This window comes from Puma concolor, chromosome B2, assembly GCF_028749965.1.
Source record: "Puma concolor isolate L17-30 chromosome B2, mPumCon1.1.hap2, whole genome shotgun sequence".
NCBI lineage: Eukaryota > Metazoa > Chordata > Mammalia > Carnivora > Felidae > Puma > Puma concolor.
The window spans coordinates 121,821,826-121,839,382 of record NC_141671.1 but is presented as its reverse complement, the minus strand read 5'-3'; the positions used below and the strand labels follow the sequence as shown (position 1 = coordinate 121,839,382).

Sequence of the window (17,557 nt, the reverse complement as noted above, 5' to 3'; positions counted from 1 at the left end):
GAACATTCACTTGCAGGGTTCTTTTTTGTGAACACAAATCTTTACTTCTCTGGGATAAATGCCCAGGAATACAACTGCTAGGTTGTATGATACTTCATTTTTGCCCCAAATAACCCACTTATTTACATAGGAAATTTGATTTAGACAATACATCTTAAATATCATACCTTAATGTAATATTCTATTTACTTGTTTATTAATTTATCGAGATTCAATATGTTAAATATACCCTCTTAAATCTAGGTGGCAAAAGAAGTGAGTAATAATACTACACAGCCAACTAATTTTCATTAAATACAGTTAATAAATGAGAAATAAAGAAGCAGATATCTCTATTTACATACAATCGTATCAAAAGGGAATGATCCAAAAATGACTACTAGGACAGTTACCTTTCCTTTGGTATCACTGTCATATGTCCTCAGTTTATGAGATACATGCACAGAAGAGTAAGTCTCAGAAACAACATAGTTAGACTGAAAAAATACCTTTCTAAGGTATGAAAAGAAACTGGTCTGCTTATTTGGTCTTCATTAGGAAAACTTGCAACTTTGAAATATTTGCCCTAGTTTCCTTCAGAAAATTCACAGCTTCACTTCTAATCCCAGCCTATTTATAGTTTGAGTTATAGGGAATGATCTAGGAAAGCATGATAATAACTTTTGATTTATGGTTTAGTGTGATTTTGTCATCAGTAGTAAAACAAAGTGTATTTCTTGTTGACAATGGTTCAACAATAGTGTGACAAATACAAATACAAAAAACAATCGGTTTTAAGTTTTTGTCATTCAAGATAAATTTGAATACCAAATTAGCTGTCACATTATTATATATTTTAAAAGTGACGGATACAAGATCAGTTGTTGGATGAATTCAGATAGAGCTTTCTTTTTGCTTTTAAGAGAAAACCGGTGTAGATAAAGACTTCATTTAAACGTAATACTAATACCTTTTCTTTTCCTTTTTTTAATATGAAATTTATTATCAAATTGATTTCCATACAACACCCAGGGCTCATCCCAAAAGGTGCCCTCCTCAGTACCCACCACCCACCCTCCCCTCCATCCCCCCCCATCAACCCTCAGTTTGTTCTCAGTTTTTAAGAGTCTCTTATGGTTTGCCTCCCTCCCTCTCTTTCTTTCCCTTCCCCTCCCCCATGAAACATGGCCTTTTGTAGCAAGGTGGATGGAACTGGGAAGAGTGTGATGCTAAGTGAAATAAGTCATACGGAGAAAGACAGATACCGTATGTTTTCACTCTTATGTGGATCCTGAGAAACTTAATACCTTTTCTTTGTACACTTGGAGAACTTTGGACTATACTCATTTCCTCTATTGTTTTCTGTTCTATCACTGTTACTGGTTGGCTTTTGCCTCTTCTATTTGTGTGGTAAAAATCAGAGTCACTTGGTTGTCGATGAGTCCATTCCTAAGAGATCCGTTCCCCGGATCCAGAACATGGTGGGGAGGGAACAAGGATGTCTGTGAGGAAGCAACCCGCTCATCTCATGGTAAGGTGGCTGCCACATTGGATTACGTGCATGCCGCTGCACATTTTTTTTTTAAGAAAACATGTTCTTGAGGTAAAGCAGCATTATTAATTGGAAAAAAAAAAAAACCTGCCTAGAACAGTAAGATCTGCTGACAACGTCTTCATTCCTGTAGCTAGTGAATTTATCTTCACACGGCTTTCAAGACCACGTTTCGTGGGTTCAGAAGAGCGAGAACTCCCAAGCAGATATTGCACATTAATTGATCACCCATGTAAATGAATTCCGTGTAGCAGGGCTATGACATAAGATTGGGATTCTGGGTGTTCAAAGCAGACAAACACAAACCTGCAGGTTTTTTTTCTCTGTCTTGGCATATGGTCACTTTAGTTACTGGTGTGGCCCATAAGGAACTGAAGAAACATCTCCTAAAGCATTTCTAAATTGGGGTCTCTAAATTCTCCATGCTGTCCTGTCTCCTTTTCCAGAGCAGGGAACACGAGGATAGAGGAGGCACAGTGACCCTGCCCCACCTCCCTGATTTGCCTGTCATCCCAGAGGGGGCCAGGCAGTGGATAGTTTTTTTTTAAGAAACTGCCAATCTGTTTTCTAGAGTGGCGGGGCCATTTTCCATTCCCCACAGCGACGCCTGAGTAATCCAGTTTGTTGGTAAGCTGTTTTTCTCTCTGTGTGGGAGGTTTAAACAAAAGAATGAGGCAAGAAATAAGGATAGAGGGCTATTGATCAGAGGGAGACTCTCTGGTCGTGTTAGAAGGAAAGCCATCCAGATTATCTAGTAGGAATAGACTTGAATAAGTTCAGGAGAAACCATTCTGGTCAGGCTGACGCAGAAGAGACGGAACAAAGAAGGACTTTGTGGAAAGAGACGGAACAATGAGAAAATAGAGAATGTGGATTAGTTCATGTTCTTTTAACCAGTTATTAGTCAGGGATGGGTGGCCCACTGATCAGCAAGAGTTAAAGATGTGGGTCAAAGATGCGCTGGGCCTTGCCCTCAGAATGAAGCCTCTGTCTTGTAGACCTGAGGCAGTAATAATAACGGCAAAAATCACTTCGTCCATCACTATTTTGCAGATGAAGAAAACTGTGGCACATAACTTGCTCACGGTTGCACAGCTAGAAAGTGACTCAAGCCTCTGGCTTCCTTAACCGTTACTCAATACCATCACGACTCATAACTGTAGTGAGGAAAATTCACGTCACCTAAGTTAGCAGTAATTAGATGCAGGACCATACAGAATGTAGTCATCTCCACCCCGAGGAAAGTTCTAGAGTAGATCTGTGTTATAATAGAAGAATAATGTGCTAAAAAAAAAGAATATGACATGAACTTAAGAGTCAGCTTAGGCCCAGAGGTAGAAATTCCCAGCTTCTGTTGCCCTGTTACTTCTCCTGGCCATTTGGCCTTCGTTCAGTAGAAATCATGCAGTCCCATCGTGCCAGTGTAAACCTGGCCTCCGTTGGCTTGAAAGAAAACCCCAGAATCAGAGTTGTCAGGCTAGATAAAACAAATACTCCCTTTCCTGGTCCCTGAGTAGGAGGGCAGAATCCTCTGGAAAGTAAAACAAAACTGAAAGGGGTGATTGGAGGAGCCACCGGCTTTGGAAAAAAAGAAGCAGATGGGATCCAGGGGAACAGAGGGCTTCACTTCGACAGAACCTGTAACTAGTTATCTTGGGCCTCCGACATGCTTTTCTATGTCTTTGCTCACTGAAAAAGAACAAGGCGAATTATGATAGATTAGTGTGGTGCTTTCATATGACTCAACAAAACGATAAATGTACCGCAGCTTGATGGACACTTTTCTCTTTTCATCTATCTTTTTCCTCTGTAAGTTTCTGAGATTTCACTTTTGTTTTTGTATCATATCCTTTCCTTCTTTAAAAAAAATTTTTTTTAACATTTTATTTTATTTTTTGAGAGACAGAGAGAGAGAGAGAGCTTGAGCAGGGGAGGGGCAGAAAGAGGTGGGGGACGCAGAATCCAAAGCAGGCCCCAGGCTCTGAGCTGTCAGCACAGAGCCCGATGCAGGGGCTCAAGCCCATGAACACGAGATCGAGATCGCGACCAGAGCCAAAGTTGGGCGCTCAACCAACTGAGCCACCCAGGCGCCCCAAATATCATATCCTTTTAAATGCATGCTTCTTCACCTGCCTCATCAATTAAACAAATGACTTCGATCCATTTCCTTTGGATTTGTTTTAGTTGCAGCGGTCACCCTGACCTTGAATCCAGCTGTGTTGGTCAGTTCAGGCTGCTGTAACAGAATACGGTAGACTGGATGGCTTATAAGCAACAGAAATTTATTTCTCACAGTTCCGGAGGCCGGGCAGTCCAAGAACAAGGCCCCTGCAGATTTCAGGTCTGGTGAGAACCTGCTTCCTGGCTGCAAACTGCCAACTTCTCACCGTGTCCTCACAGGGCAGAAGGGGCAAGGGAGCTCTCTGGGGTCTCTTTTATAACCGCAGACCTCCCATTGGTGAGGACTTCACCCTCATGATGCAATCACCTCCCAAAGGTTCCACCCCCTACCACCATCGTACTGGGGATCAAGATTCCACATATGAATGTGGGAGGCAGGGGGGAGTGGGGGGGCACACAGACATTCAGTCTATAGCACCAACCGAAAGAGTTTTTACAGGTCTCTGCTGGTGAATGCGATGAACTTTTGGCAGAGTTGGATCAGAGCAAAAGTTGGCAATCTGCAAGTGACATCAATAAGAGAGCTCGGTACTGTTTTTCTTCTGAGGAAGTCGGGGCCCTCCGAATGGGAGCATGCTACCTGTTCTCTGTGGCTCAGCACACCTCCATCCTGTAATCCATGATCTCAGATCCTGTCTTGGCTTCAGTTGCATTGCGGGTCTCAAGAGAACGCCCACACCAGGCCAGGCCAGGCCAGAGGAGCACTGGTTGAAGTTCAGACCGGCTCTGGTCAAGTTCAGGCTGGTTCTGCTCAAAAAAAGACCCTCCCTTCCACGGAGGCTGATTCAAACTGTCTTGCAAAGGACGCGGGCCAAGAATCCAGGGGGTGGGGTGGGGGTGGGGGCAGGACAGAAACGTTCTTTAACTCCATGTTCCTTTTTTGGGGTACGGGATCTTTGTTGTCTTCTTTTTTTGGCATGTGCTATCCAGAGAAAATCGTTTTACAAGAAGGGCCCGAGTTTTCTGTTTTTCTTGCTTTCTATTTTGATGTGTCATCCTGGCGGCCTAGGAGGAAATGCTGTCAAAAATTGTACATGCTGTTTCCAACCCTGTATTTCTTAACTCGCTTATTATCATCTCATATCTGGGAGAGAGGCCAGACCAGTCCTGTAGCCCGTGTCAGAGCCCGGAGCTGCTCCCTCCTTCCTGTCTTGGTGCCTATGCTGTGCCTCTGACGACACCCCCCCCCCGCCCCCCTCCCCCGCCTCCTTCCCCCGCCCCCTCCCCAGTCTCCCCCCCCCCCCCCCCCCCCCCGCCTCCCCCCGCCCCCCGTTGTGCATCTGCTGTTCCTGCCTTGGCTTGATATCCTGTCCACAACCTGTTCCCAGCTGTTTCCCAGCACAGCACCCTGAACAGCATAGATGCGTTTAACTGAACAGCAGTGGCTCTGTGAACTTAACAAAGAACATTGAGCAGTCAGGATCGTTGCATTGCTGCATTGGCGCTCCTTTTTGTTAATGCTTGTGATCCCATCGTAATCTTACGGAGGACTTTCCTGTGTCTTTGGCTCTCCGAATAACCTTGTGAAGGCGATAGAGCAGGTATGATGACCTGAACTCTTAGGTGAGAGACAGAGGTTCAAAGAAGGGGAGTGCAAAGCAGAAACTACGCTTCTATTCTTTTCCCTTATTACAGATGCGAAACCTAGCCCCAACTGAGCACCGTTCTTAGAGACAACCAGATTCACAATTATTTTTTGTATGTTTTTTCAGAGTGACTCCTTGACCAAATAACTTTGAATCGATTGTAACTCTTCACCCTTGCAACTAAGTCCGTTAATCACAAAATGGTAAATCAGAAGGTAGGCACTCTTAGCGGCAAATTATGATTCATCCGTGCTCCTGTGACGGGTAACGTTATTTTATAACTGAGCTAAACTAAAGAAGTTAAGCTTTATTTAGTCAATCACTTTAATGAACATGAAAATGGGAACTCTGGAAGTTCTATGTCTTGAATTGAATCTTTTACTTCTGAAGATTTCAGGCAATAGCAACTGTCTCGATAGCAAATGTTTGTAAAGATGATTCACTTTTCAATTCTATCTCAAGGATCTTTCTGTGTTTTAATTGCTGTTTTCCATGCCTTTACTTTTGTTACACCTCAATTGTAATGAGACAATTTTGAAAGGCTGCAGAGAAAAGAGGCAACTCGGTCATCCTCTCGACTTCACATCAGAAGCTGTTGCCCCTTTCCCCCTACAGCCGAAAACCCTATTTAACACCCTTTCTCTCTTGCATAGCCACAAAGAAGAACATCGTCCAGGAAACTGGGGGATGCTAAGACGTGAAGGACGGATATGGCTGTTTCTGCTCCTAGCCTCAAAAAGAAAAGGTTGTAGCTCATCTTTGCCAGCTTACCTGACTACTTCTAAGCAAAGGAGATAATGAAATATTATTAGTTAGTGAGTTCAGTCACATGAAGGTAGGTCATGATCCTAATAGTTCTGGGAGAGATGGAAAAGCTTAAGGGTCTTCACTAGGCATTGACCACATCAAGTGCCCATCTAGCACTTAGCAGATTCATGTGAGGTTTCCTTAAGGCGATCACTGTGAATTGAGTTCTTTAAACGGCTCCGGGGCTCAGACCCTGGGATGCAGACATTAAATCAGAGCACAGTCCCACGCATGATCTCTTGGATATAAGGAGAAGATTCTGGAATCAGGAATGAGAAGCTGCACCCCCGTCTCTAAGTTACTCTGCTTCTCTGTGCCTCAGATTCCTGTCCTATAAAGTGTGGGCATTTGGTTTATATGCTCTCTAAACTCTAAAGGCACTCAAAATCTACTGTATAGAGATGAGTATATACCAATTACCTATATTAATATAATAACTATGGACAAACTATACAGTACAATCACATACTAGTAATCTATTGTACAATCTGCTAAAAATTCACAAATATATCTCTCCCCTCACATTGTCCACTAAAGGGCTTGACCATTTTTCTCAAAATTATTTGTATTGCTCTATTTAAGAAGTTATTTCTTAAATAGAAAATTCTATTCAAAGCAGAAAATATGAGCAGACTTGTTTATAGCCCTTAGGCCTTTCCTTTACCAAGAATCTTATCTCCATATGAGGGAAAGCACAGAATAATTTATTTGTTGCTACTCTACAATAATATTTGAATGGCTTTTACTAAGAAGGCCAGATTTTTTAAAACAACAACAGCAGCAGCAACAACAACAACAACAACAACAATAACAAAAAACCCTAAAACAACTAGAAAAACCTCTTGCATGGTAGAATTGGGAACAAGGGAGTGAGAATCTGGATGTCCTAGGGAAAGCATATTCTTAAAACTCTATTATGTGATGAATTTGTCTTTGAGAAAATGGAAGTTATGTCTTCTCTGAGTTATAACAGAGATTATCTTTATGATGACTGGTCTGAGATACTTCTTCCCTTGTATGTACTTTGGAAGGAGGTGAAGGAAGGAAGTGGAGGGGACAGAAGGGAGGGAGGGCAGAATGGAAGGAGAGAGGGAGGGAAGGAAGAAGTAAGTTTAGTTCTCCTAGGGCTGGGTCCGGCTAAGCAGTGACCTTGATTTCTCCTCTGGCCTAACACCAGAGAACCTCACCTGCACAATTCATGCTTTGGGCACTGAGGATTTGGCAGTGAATAAAATAGACACAAAATCATGCTTTTATGGAGCACACATTCTTAGTCTTTAATAAGTAAGCCAGAGTGTCAATTTGGGTGAATTTTCTTCCCGATGTTGTACCGTAGTGCATTTTCCTAGTAGCAAATATTTTAAAATTGTTCTCCTCTTCTAAAAATATACATGATGTAAATCATTTAATAGAGCAGAAAAAAAAAGTTTTGTAATTTAATAAATGAAATGTTTATTGTATTATGATTTTTCACGAGAGTTACTTTATTTTCTTTCTATCAGTAAAAGGGTACAGTGGGCTTACATTTGAATTTTGTGTTTTTTTAAATTCGATATCAAATCTTATCAATAGTACATATTGTGTAATCCTTGTAATAGTTTCTGATTGTATTCATTGAACTGAAATGTTTTTTTTTTTTTTCCACAAAAGTAGTTAGGTATAATATTCCTAAGATTATAAAAGAAAAGTCTGTTAGCTGGAAGTTAGTTTTATGTGATATAAATGCTTCCCTCTCTAGAAGTACTGAATGAATGTTGCTTTCACTTTCAGAGCTCACTAGATGTTGGCTATGATCACTTCTTCTCTTCAAATCTCCGTGGCAATTTTTGCCCTAATCATCCTGCACATTAGTGCCTTGGATGCTTTTACAGTCGTGGTATATGAACATGCTGTTATATTGCCAAATAAGACAGAAACGCTTGTTTCCCAGGACAATGCCTTGTTCCTTATGAACGAGAATATAGGTTTCTAGACAGAGCAATTAAGCACTCAGCTAAGCAGGTAGGGAGAGCGAGTAGGAGAATGGAGTGTTGAACTATGTGACATATGAAGAAATAATTTTGATTTCGCTTATTTTAAGCAGAATGCTCAAATGACTGTGACTCCAGAAGATGCGCTTTATGGATGGAAATGTTCCAGGGAAACCATTTCTCTTTATCTGAAGGATATCCCGGCCCCTCAGGTGAATTGGATTACATGTCAAAACACCCAGAGGTATATATTTCTTAAACTTAAAAAAAAAAGTTTATTTATTTATTTTGAGAGAGAGAGAGAGAGAGAGAGAGAGAGAGCATGAGCACGTGTGCATGGGAACAGCGGAGGGGCAGAGAGAGAGGGAGAGGGAATCCCAAGCAGGCTCCATGCAGTCAGCACAAAGCCCACCGCAGCACTTAATCCCACCCACTGTGAGATCATGACCTGAGCCAAGATCGAAAGTTGGACGCTTAACCAACTGAGCCACCGAGGTGCCCAGGAAGATATTTTAAATATCCTCATTGTGCAAAAATGCTGCAATTCTCTAAAATGCACATGTTCACCACAGCGACATGATAAATCCTGAATTATCACAGATGTGGCATACAATATTGTTACTTTCATCTTGGCATTTGCTTAAAAAATGTGTGCTTAGATACCATTTAATACTCATTTATAAATGGATAGCTTTATTAAATTTGGAGAAAATATGTAAGCAAGATATTTATTGCTAGGATTAGAAGCTAAGGGGAAGAGAATCTCATGGAGTCAAGTAATAAATTCATTTCTGAAGTAGACAGTGGGTTGTATTTGGGAAGTAGCCCAAGGTCTCCATTGAAAGTACCATACATCGGGGGCATCTGGGTGGCTCAGTTGGTTAAGCGTCCCACTTCGGCTCAGGTCATGATCTCATGGTTTGAGCTCGGGGCTGAGAGTTCAGGTCCTGGAGGCTGCTTCAGTTTCTGTGTCTCCCTCTCTCTGCCTCTCTCTCTCTCTCTCTCTCTCAAAAAATGAATAAACATTAAAAAAGAAATTACGAAACTTCAATCTTATGGAGTCTTTCTGTTCCAGAATCTACTTCTCAGGCAGAAAGAGCTTACTATGTACATTCTCGTGAATCATAAGACCTTATGCTTTGAAACTCAGTGTTTTCCTAGGCTCATAAGGCTAATTTTCTTGAGGAAAAATAATCTAGAGACTTTCTAATATAAAATATTTAATATATATAAGTGCATATTTAATGTATAAATCTTACTGTCTAATAAGGCTTGAAAATTAAATTACTGAGGTACAGATCACACATTTCTATTTTGGCACCTCTCTCTCTCCTGTCAAATCCTCTCTCTTACTCTCTCATACTTTCTCTCCCTCTTTTACCTCAGATTAAGTTTATTAAACATTTATCCGCCATTTTTTTGGTTTTACTAGAGGATTATGAATACCATACTTTTTTTTAGGATGCCTGGCTCTTCTGACATTTATATAAGGGTTACCAGAAAACAGCTTTTCTTAGCTCTAAAGAGACACAAAGAAGAAAATATTGGGTGACATGATAAAAGACAGTTAATCTCTCCATCCTTCTTGTCCTGAGTTGATGCTGTCTATGGTGTTTGTAAATTTTCTTTTGTTCCAGAAAAGAGGTCAATAGCTAGACAGTCTTTCTGTATAGAAGTTTTGAAAATTGGGACAACTCATTTGTTTTTCAACTCGCAGTAGGGTTAAGTTCTGGGTTTCCTGTTAATAACAACATACGTTGGGGGTGCCTGGGTGGCTCAGTTGGTTAAAGCATCCCACTTCGGCTCAGGTCATGATTTCATGGTTCCTGGGTTCAAGCCCCATATGGGGCTCTGTGCTTGTGGTAGGGTCCCCTCCCTAAGGAAAGAAAAAAAAAAACCTCAAGGCAACCTGGCTATCCTCATACATAACATTCCTCACAACCTTGTAACAAGACCTGATCAAACTGCACGTTTGTGTGTTACCATATATGGGAGACAGAGTAGCAAAAAATATATAGAAAACTATGCCATGTGTCATTCAGGGCTCAGTTCCTCCGTGGGAACCCCACTGAGTCATGCGGGGGGGGGGGGGGGGGTGGGGTGGGGAATAAAGTTGCTTCCTGGAAAGAAAAGCCTCCGTGTTGCATGTCACGACTCCCTGAGAGTATCCTGCTACATGCTGACAGCTCAGAGCTTTGATCCTGCTTCAGATTCTTTGTCTCCCTCTCTCTCTGCCCCTCCCCCACTCGTGCTTTGTCTCTCTCTGTCTCTCAAGAATAAATAAATGTTAGGGGCGCCTGGGTGGCTCAGTCGGTTAAGCGTCCGACTTCAGCCAGGTCACGATCTCGCGGTCCGTGAGTTCGAGCCCCGCGTCAGGCTCTGGGCTGATGGCTCAGAGCCTGGAGCCTGTTTCCGATTCTGTGTCTCCCTCTCTCTCTGCCCCTCCCCCGTTCATGCTCTGTCTCTCTCTGTCCCAAAAATAAATAAAAAACGTTGAAAAAAAATTAAAAAAAAAAAGAATAAATAAATGTTAAAAAAAATTGAAAACAACAACAACAACTACATGTATTGGGGCATCTGGATGGCTCAGTCAGTTAAGTGTCTGACTTCAGCTCTGGTCACGAACTCGTGGTGCATGAGTTCGAGCCCCGCATAGGGCTCTGCGCTGACAGCTCAGAGCCTGGAGCCTGCGTCAGATTCTCTCTGCCCCTCCCCTGCTTGTGCTCTGTCTCTCTCCCTCTCAAAAATAAATAAACATAAAAAAAAATTAAAAACAACAACACATGTTGTAAAGTTATGGACTAGTCAAAGATCACAATAGCTATGGAAACTAGTGAAGTTTGGGGGAAAGGATGTTGCCTATGGTTAGAGCTCTGTCACAGCCCTATAGTAGAAGGAATGAATTTTGACAGAAAATGGGTTTGCATCATCATCCAGGATAGTCACATTGAATTCACTTAATTTTCACTCATTCAGCCATTATTTATCGAGCATCTGTGATGTGCCAGATATTATTCTAGAAATAGGAGATACAGCGCTTAGTAAATGAAGATTATGCCCTCCCCCACCATGACTTATGAATATTTAGTGAGAGAAGGTAGAGGTAAACAGACTCATTATTATTTAGAATGTTGTGTGGTGATCAGAATAGATATATTTTAGATGTCAAGGGGACAGGATTTGTTGCCGGATTTGTTGTGGGGGTATGAGAGAAAGACAAGTGTCAGGAGTGACTCCTATTTTCGGCCTGAGCAAACGGAGACACGGAATTGCCATTTACAGATATACAGAGCACTGAAGGAACAGCAAGTCTGGGATGCCAATTAGGAAGCCAATTTTGTGCACCTTACGTGTAAGCTGCCCTTTCAACATCCAGGCGGAGATGTAAGCCTGCCAGTTGCATATACAAGTCTGGCATGGAAGGACAAAGTCAGGACTGAGATAGAAAACCCAGGGTCAGCACACAGATGATTTTTAGCACCATGATGGTTCACCTATGGAGTGAGTTACAGAAGAGAAGAGACCTAAGGCTTGAGATCCAGGAAACTCCGATGTTTAGACTCAGAAGGGGTGAGGAAGAACCAGCAAAGGAGTATGAGAAGAGCAGCCATTGAGCAGGAGAAGGAGAGAGCGGGGTCCAATCAGCAGGGTGAAGTGTTTCTGGGAAGAGGGTGTCATTGACTGTGTCAAGTGTTGCAGACAAGTAGGATGACATCAAGTAAGATGTGGAGGTCACTGCTGGCATTGGTAAGAGTTGTCAGGTGGGATGATAGAAACGGAAGCTCATTTGAATGCCTCAAGAAAGAATGAGAGAGAACAAGCTGGAAACAGCCAGATGGACAACTCTTTCTATGAGCTTTGCTAGAAGAGGGAGCTGAGCAATGGAACAGTATTTAGAGGGACATATGGATTCAGGAGAGGTTTTTAATTATTATTATTTTTTTTAAGTACTAGAGAACATTTGCATGCCGGTGGAATGATCCAGTAGAGAGGAGACAGCCAATGACCCAGGAGAGTGAATAAGGAATTGCCAGAGCAGTAGCTCCGATGTGAAAAAAAAAATCATGAAGTTTAACTTATGGCTTTTAATGATGATCTTTTTCATGAATAGTTTTTACATTGGCTTGTAAATTGACTCACACTTAGATTCTCACTACTGTTTGTTTCTTGATGAACTGAATAAAATACTCTTTTAGGTTATGTTGTTAACTCTAATCACTATGCAGTGCGTTGAATCTCCAGGACATATTTATCTGCTAGCTGCAACTCTGCACCCTTAAATGATATCCCCAATTCCTCCTTCCCCCAAGCCCCCGGTAATCACCATTCTTATTCTTCTTTTATGAGTTCAGCTTTTCTAGATTCCACATATAAGTGCTATCATACAGTATTTATCTGTCTCTGTCTAACTTATTGAAATGTTTCAATTAAAATTTCATTTAGATTTGGTCACACACCAGTACAAGCAAGACTCATCGACCTGGCCAAGAACAATTCTATGTCTTGGCAAATATTGGGAACAAAAAGTCATGTAGTTCCCATGACTCCACATGTCCTCCTGAGGGGGGACCTGGTGGCACATTACCATAAGTAATAGGGTGGGGATATGTAAAATGGAGCCCTGCTGTGCGAGTGGTCAATGCTGTGTTTGAGTTTGATCTTGGGGCACCTGGGTGACTCAGTCGGTTAAGCATCTGACTTCGACTCAGGTCATGATCTTAGGGTTCTTGAGTTCGAACCCTGCATGGGGCGTTGTGCTGACAGCTCAGAGCCTGGAGCCTGCTTTGGATTCTATGTCTCCCTCTCTCTCTGCCCCTCCCCTGCTCATCCTCAATCTCCCTCTCAAAAATAAATAAACATTAAAAAAAGTTTGATCTTCATTACCTCTATAATACGACAATGCTAGAGATTTTTTTTTAAGTGAGCAATTAAAGAAAATAGCATTTTAGAAAAAAAGTGCTCTGGAACAAAATGTAGGCAAAGATCTATTAGAAAGGTGTAATATTCCAGGATTGAGATTTTTTGGCATATAAGAAAACAAATCATTTTAATATTGATACAAAAGACAGTAAGTTGACTATAATCTGGATACAACTTAATATCAAAAGGATACAAAGATGTTTCCAAACTGTATGAATCAGTTTCATAGAAGTTAAATTCCTTATTATCTTTCAGATCACAAAAATCATCTTTCTCTTTATTTTCTATACCAGTTCATTTAATTACCCTTTTACAGGTTTAAGGTCAAATCCTAAAATTTCTACTTTAAAGTCTGCGTTTCAAGACTAAAATAACCTTATGCCATAATTTTATACTAAATGGGGGTAGGGAAGTATACTAAATTTTATACTTCAGTGGCGATGTGATATACATATCAGTGTGAACGGCCTTCTTCCTCCCTATATTTTTTCTAAGCATCTTAAATTGTAGCCTCAGAATCTTTTGAGTAGAGAAATTGTCTCCTGGAAGTTCCAGTTAAAATGTAGATATCAGCCAAAAGGAATGCTATTGAGCCAATGATTTTCAAATGTTTTGATCATATATCCCTACTGGAAAAAAAATTTTAATGAGTCCTCGGTATGTATATATTTATTTATTTTTGCATTTATACGTGAAACACAAAACTTCCAAAACCTTTCCTCATAGCTTTGTGGGTTTTGACAATTTCTTTTCATATGCAAGTAAACTTTCATATTCTCCTCAAAAATGTGTCTCATACCAGGAATAGAAATGTCACCTGTTCTTTTTTTTTTTTTTTTTTTTTGAGACTGTTCGCATTATTAGTATCATTTTTTAACGCACTTTCTTTGCAAGAATCATTTTAGGCTATTATTCTATTCTGTAAATGTTGATTTAGTTAAAATGGTAGCCTAGTTGGTTAAGCCACTTAACCAGGCCCATGTAAACTGCAGGATGACACAGTGCAGTGAACGTGGACGAGCTAGTGAGGAATCTGCAGTCATCCTGTGTAAATTAAGGATCGTTCTCCCCTCTGGGTACCGTGGAGACCATTTGTGACCCATGACCTCTGACACATGGACCTATTAAGAGTACCTTTGTCCATCAATTCTTAAAATGCTAGTAAATTTCACTTTCTTTTTATATTTTTTTTATATAGAAAATAAATGTAGGGAGACATTTTAATAGTCTCATTCCTAACCTTTGGCATTCCCTATGTTGCAGACCATTTTATTAAACTGTTGACCCTGACTACTGTGTTAAACTAGGCTAGTTTTTAAAGGTTACCTGGAAGGAATCAAAGAGAGTTGAATAAAATGTTTAGTTTCAACAGCAATTTTGAAAGCTGGATAAGAGTCTCTAAAATTACTTTGGATGGAACATATGGTAAAGAGGGAGGTGTTATCCCTCATCTGATTAGCAGATACTTACTGTTCAGGACAATAACATGCACTATTCTTCTTTGAATCCCTGATACCTGGAAACATAAAAGAGGTTCTTCAGGTTTCAAGAAACTCATAATCTTCAGGATTCATAGGAAGGTGTTTGTCTCCTAACTGGGAGGAAGGAGTAAGGATAAGGTGGGGGGCATGGGACAGAAACAGAGACAGAAAGAGAGAAACTGCATTTTCCCCTGTATTCCTTGGAAATTTACTTCCAATCACCAGATTCATACACTTCCTATAGGGTACCTACCATTGACTATAGCCAAACTTATTACTAACTTTGGAGGGTTTCTGTGAATTATGTCTTCAAGAAACAAGGTTTTTCTCACTTTGTCCTTTACCTTTGTAACAGTACCACCTCTTTTCTGAGCCTGTGTGATGCCCCTAAAATGTCAGAGATAGTGACTTTCAACACCATCTTTGAAGGGTGGTATTTTCATATGCTTTAATATAGTTTTCCGTGATTCTGCTGCGACCCTGGTGGAAGATTTTCATGTGGATACCATACTGTTTCCCATAGTTTGGATGAATGTCTTGTCCCATTGGACAGCTATTGAATTCCATGTGGCTTAGGCTGTGGGAATGGGGATTCATTTTCTTGTGACCAACACAAGTCATGTCAGCCTACCTTCCAGAAACTACCAAATACAAAGATTTTTATATTTGGTTTAATTATTCATAATGGTAACAAATAATTCCATTATATTCAAAGTTCACTTGAAATGAGACCTTTGTAATTTTCTCCAATAGAGCATAGGGAAAGTGCTTGAGTATTCAGCACTAGAAGCCTGTGTGCTATCTCAATGCAACTAATATGGTGACATGATCACATGCTCAGTTCTGATGGGGAATCTGGCAACGTTGGTTTCATTTTTGTTTTTAGAAGATTTCTATTCACAGTCGGTGGTATCTATGCACCATCCTCTCCCAAAGTTTACCATTATGATATGGGAGCAGAGTTGGGAAAGATCTTCCTTTTGGAAGCCATAGATTTTTTTTTTTTAATTTTTAATGTTTATTTATTCTTGGGAGAGAGAGAGAGCATGCGCGCCAGCAGGGGAGGGTCAGAGAGAGAGGGAGACACAGAATCTGAGCAGGCTCCAGGCTCTGAGCTGTCAGCACAGAACCCGACGTGGGGCTCAAACTCACAAACCGTGAGACCATGACCTGAGCTGAAGTCGGAAGCTTAACTGACTGAGCCACCCAGGCGCCCCTGGACACATTCACTCATAAAAAAAAAAAAAAAAAAAAAAAAAAAAAAACACGCATATTGCAAGTTATTTAAGAACGTATTACGACAATGTGACACACAGAGGTGTATAAAGGATTGCATAGCAATCACCTGTGGATCTGCTGTTCAGTTTGTGTCATGAAGAAGGCACCCCTTGTATTCCCTTCCAATCACATTCTGGTCCTTTCTTGGGAAATAACTACCTTAAGATTTTTCTAGATCATTCCCAGGACATCCTGGTTGTTTATTACACACGTACTTATTCCTACTTGGTACTTTTTGTATCTTTTTGAACTTTGTACATATGCAGATTTATTGCATGCAAATATATTGCGTATTTCTGATTTCTATATAAGAAAGTGTGAGCTTAATCCATGTAAATAAGCATCAGTCTAATTTCACCCATTTTCACTGCTGTATGGTGTACAGTTATATGAATGAGTTCGTTATTGAGCTGTTGTCTTTCAGCTCCAAACCTACCCTTCAGTATTCTTCTTTGTGATGCTGGGCTAGGACTAGGCAAGTTATGTTTCTCCTTGGCCGCCTGGCTCTCTATTAGATTCTGCCCAGAGGGGGCGCTAAAGGAATACGGAAGGTTGGAGGAGGGGCGATGGGACCTCCTTCTGTTTGCTCACCAATCAGTGTTGTCCCATCCACCAGGCAGCAGACCAGTAGTTTGTTCCGATAGCAGGTGCTTCCAGTTTTCAATTCGTTCCCATTCTTTCAGAACCAGTGTCATTGCCTTTCTTCCAAACTACCAGCACCAGCCATTGTCCCCTCAAGAGAGGTGAGTTCTAGCTCCCTGGGGACAGTCCTCTCAGGATCTGTTCCTCTGCTCCAGCTAGACAGCACACTCTTCTCAGGGGTTGGAGTCTCGGCGACACAGGCTCCTCTGGAAAGCTTCTCGCCCCTAGCACCTTCTCTTCCCTCTGTCCCCCCAACACCAGGAGTGGTAGCTGCTTTTTGCAGTTGCTTTGTTACCTAGGTGTTCCTTTCATGTGCTTCAATCATCAAATACCTCTTTAACCGAATCCTTATGTTCTCTGAAAATAACTGGTGTGGATTCTGTTTCCCTAGTTGCACCTTGTCTGGTGCCTGGATGAAAACAATCTTCATGTGTCCTTTCTCTTATTGATAAATAGGGCAAGCACGGCCCGGCTGACTGCACTAACATCTTGGGTAAACTCCATGATGTAGCAACAAACAAAATGTGCAGAAGTGGGGCAGTGGTGGTTCCACTCATGCTGTCAGGACCGCTCCCCCAGCCACCAGTAAAAAAGCAATAGGCCCATTGTCTGGCTTCCTCTGATCTGCTGTGTTCTTCACTTCACAAGGTCTGTGGAAGCCATGAACTTTGGGTGCACATCTGTGAGAACACATGCTTTGCGGCCACATGCAAGCAAGTGATTATGTGATTTCTTAGTAACAAGCTGAACCAAGAAGCAACCTTAGCTCACTCTGAGTCATCATTTTTCAATAGTCTTTGTCCCTGAACTTGTTTCTGTGGTTTAGCTTGTTCAACAGATGCTTCGGTTTTCGAATTTTTTAAATTTATTTATTATAGTTACCACTATTAATTCCTATTTTAAGTAGTTTCTCTGAACATCCTTGTATGTGTCTCTTTGATCTTAAGTCAAAGAGCTTTTTGGATGCTTACTATCTGTCAGGGAGGCCTTGTGCTGGATGGTGATAATGAATAGAACAAAAGTTCTTTTCTTAAGGATCACAGTCGGGAAGAGGAAACAGAACATCACTATCATTACTGTCTTTCTTTAGCAGAGTAATAATCAAATTTGAACACTTAGAAAATGCTTCACACTGGGCTAAAGCGTTTTCAAGCATCTCGT

At 41.2% G+C, this 17,557-nt stretch overlaps 2 pseudogenes across 1 annotated transcript; one reads left to right on the top strand and one right to left on the bottom strand.

Annotated features, from left to right (window-relative positions):
• Nucleotides 1–1,279: 1,279 nt before the first annotated feature.
• Nucleotides 1,280–2,676, bottom strand: LOC112862630 (splicing regulator RBM11 pseudogene; annotated as a pseudogene).
• Nucleotides 2,677–4,978: 2,302 nt separating this feature from the next.
• On the top strand, nt 4,979–12,951 carry LOC112862632 (pantetheine hydrolase VNN2-like; annotated as a pseudogene). The gene is made up of 6 exons (XR_015251548.1): nt 4,979–5,253; nt 5,425–5,513; nt 5,952–6,043; nt 7,876–8,106; nt 8,189–8,319; nt 12,519–12,951. The product of XR_015251548.1 is annotated as a pantetheine hydrolase VNN2-like (transcript).
• The last annotated feature ends 4,606 nt before the right edge of the window (nt 12,952–17,557 follow it).